The sequence below is a fragment of the Chiloscyllium plagiosum genome, chromosome 5 (genome assembly GCF_004010195.1).
Source record: "Chiloscyllium plagiosum isolate BGI_BamShark_2017 chromosome 5, ASM401019v2, whole genome shotgun sequence".
Classification (NCBI taxonomy): Eukaryota; Metazoa; Chordata; class Chondrichthyes; order Orectolobiformes; family Hemiscylliidae; genus Chiloscyllium; species Chiloscyllium plagiosum.
This window is the reverse complement of record NC_057714.1, coordinates 39,829,392-39,832,008: the sequence shown is the minus strand read 5'-3', so window position 1 is coordinate 39,832,008 and position 2,617 is coordinate 39,829,392. Positions and strand designations below refer to the sequence as shown.

Sequence of the window (2,617 nt, the reverse complement as noted above, 5' to 3'; positions counted from 1 at the left end):
TTCTCACTGTAAAATACACGTGACAATAAATTCATTCATTTATATGGGTGAATAGACTGAAGGCAGAGTCATTATGCTTTTTCACGTGTGTAAGACTGGTGAGATTTGTATATGTGAATTTTTGCAGCATAATACATATTAAAGAAAGTTTATTATCTCACACATCTGCGGTACATTGTACTTTTAGCATCTAGGAAATCTATCGAGATAGGTCGCGAGTCACATATTCAATGGTAATTCCTAATTTTGCTTTCATGTAACGTGATGTGCAAACGTCCACAATTTGCAAACTCCCTGACCACATCTCTCCCTCTTGCACCATAACCCAAGGCTGGTTACATCCACGCGCCTTCCCGGTCCCACAGGCTCTCTGACGTCACGGATCACGTGAATAAACACGGCGCCCCTTGAGGAACAGCCGCGCATGCGTTGATGGGGCCGGCAGTAGTTAATGACCCAGGTGCCGGGGAGCCGTTGGGTGAGTGTCCGGGTTTCGGCATGTGGTTTGGCGCTCGGTCCCGGTGGGGGATGGTGGTGGGAGCCGGTTGAGTGCGGCCGATGGGAACTCTGTTGGTCATGGTGTGAACGAGGGGCGGCTAAGTGCTCAGGTTGAAGCATGTCACCGGATATTGGGCTTTAGGCCTATGTCCCCGTTCCTCGAAATCTATCCGAGTGTAACATGAATGATGATGCGTGGGCAGGGTGGAGTGTCTCTCTCAGTCCCCTCTTTACTCCTGACAAATGATTAGAACCCAATAGGAAACTCTGGTTTCATTTCAGATCACAGTGCAGTGCTGGAAACTCCTCGAACATCACATCACAGCACAGCAGGGTAGTTTTTTTCATTTGCAAAAAGTATACTTTATTCGTTTTTAAAAAAGTCTACAAGCACAAACAGGTTTACATTCTGTTTTGTATAATCTTTCCAATGAGGAAAAAGAACCAAATGATACATTGGAATTTTACATCCCGGAGAGCTACTGTGCAGTAGAAAGTAACATTTTTTACCTCCTGCCAATGCAGGGGTCTGCCATCTTAACTGGCCCCTGTTTTAATTTGCAGAAAGACCTTGGATGGTGATCTACCTTAGGTTGTGGAGTTTCCTCACTGCACCTTGGTGGCAGCTGACCCAAGCTTTAGCATGTCCCTCAGCATGTAATACTAGACCTAGGAATGTTCCAGTCTGCAAAAGTCAGTTGAGGACAATTCCTTGGGCAAACCAAACAGTATCTTTCACTGAGTTACATTGACTGCGTCTTCCAGGTATGGTCAGTGTTCATTTGTCTCTGTGTTCGCCTTGGGGTATTGCCTGTAGAGCATGAAGCCCTGTGTCATGGAATGCTCAGGATGAACCTTGATTTTAAAAAAAATACTGCATCTCTGTCCAGACCTTTTTTGCAAAGCCATGTTTCAGAAGGAGGTGGTGTGACAGTCAATTTGTTCCCCCAACTTGCACCTGCAGCTACTTCAAGAGCAACAAGCATGTGGAAGTGTAGTGAGTCTGGGCTTATGTGACAGGATGAGCCCACTCTTTTTCCTGCAAAATCTCGAGGATGTTACATGCTGACCACTGTCTGGATGTGTGGTCAAAGATGTTTCCTCTGCAAATTTCACCTACGAGGGACAGGTGGTACAGAATGGTCCAACTTCCTGCAGCAATAAGGCCAGGCCCATCCTTTGTCACACAAGGGACAGGTAGAACCTCAGTACATGGTGACACTTGGTGTTTGTGTATCAAGGGTTAGAATTCAAATCTGTTAGAATTCTTTGAAGAGGTAACAAGTAGGTTAGACCAGGGAAACCCAGTGGATGTTATCTACCTAGACTTCCAAGAGACCTTTGATAGGTGCCTAATGGGAGGCTGCTGAGTAAGGTGAGGGCCCATGGTGTTTGAGGTGAGCGACTGGCGTGGATTGGCTATCTGACAGATAAAAAGGTTCTTCTTTGGAATGGCAGCTGGCGACGAGTGGGGACCTGCAGAGTTCAGTGTTGGGGCCGAAGCTGTTCACTTTATATATTAATGACCTGGATGAAGGGACTGGGGGCATTCTGGCAAATTTCGCTGATGATACAAAGTTAGGTGGACAGGCAGGTAGTACTGAAGAGATGGGGAGGCTGCAGAAAGATTTAGACGGTTTAGTAGAGTAGTCCAGGAAATGTTTGATGGAATTCAATGTGAGCAAGTGTGAGGTCTTGCACTTTGGGAAAAAAAAATACAGGCATGGACTATTTTTTACACAGTGAGAAAATTCATAAAGCCAAAGTACAAAGGGATCTGGGGGTGCTAGTCTAGGATTCTCTAAAGGTTGATTTGCAGGTTGAGTCCGTGATTAAGAAAGCAAATGTAATGTTGTCATTTATCTCCAATATAAAAGCAGTGACGTGCTTCAGAGATTTTATAAAGCTCTAGTTAGGGCCCATGTAGAATACTGTGTCTAATTTTGGGCTTCACACCTCAGGAAGGACACACTGCCACTGGAGCGTGTCCAGCGGAGATTCACATGGTTGGTCTTTGGAATGGTAGGCCTAACTGAGGATCCTGGGATTGTATTCATTAGAGTTTAGAAGGTTGAGGGGAGATCTAATAGAAACTTACAAGATAATGCATGGCTTAGAA

General features: G+C 45.3%; 1 protein-coding gene across 3 annotated transcripts in view; it reads left to right on the top strand.

Annotated features, from left to right (window-relative positions):
* The first annotated feature begins 380 nt into the window (after positions 1 to 380).
* The window catches only part of mios (missing oocyte, meiosis regulator, homolog (Drosophila)), a 56,862-nt gene continuing 54,625 nt past the window's right edge, over positions 381 to 2,617 (top strand). For all 3 annotated transcript variants that reach the window (XM_043689879.1, XM_043689878.1, XM_043689880.1), the window contains exon 1: positions 381 to 478. The gene's annotated coding sequence lies outside the window, so the exon portion shown is untranslated. The remainder of the gene's footprint in view (positions 479 to 2,617) is intronic.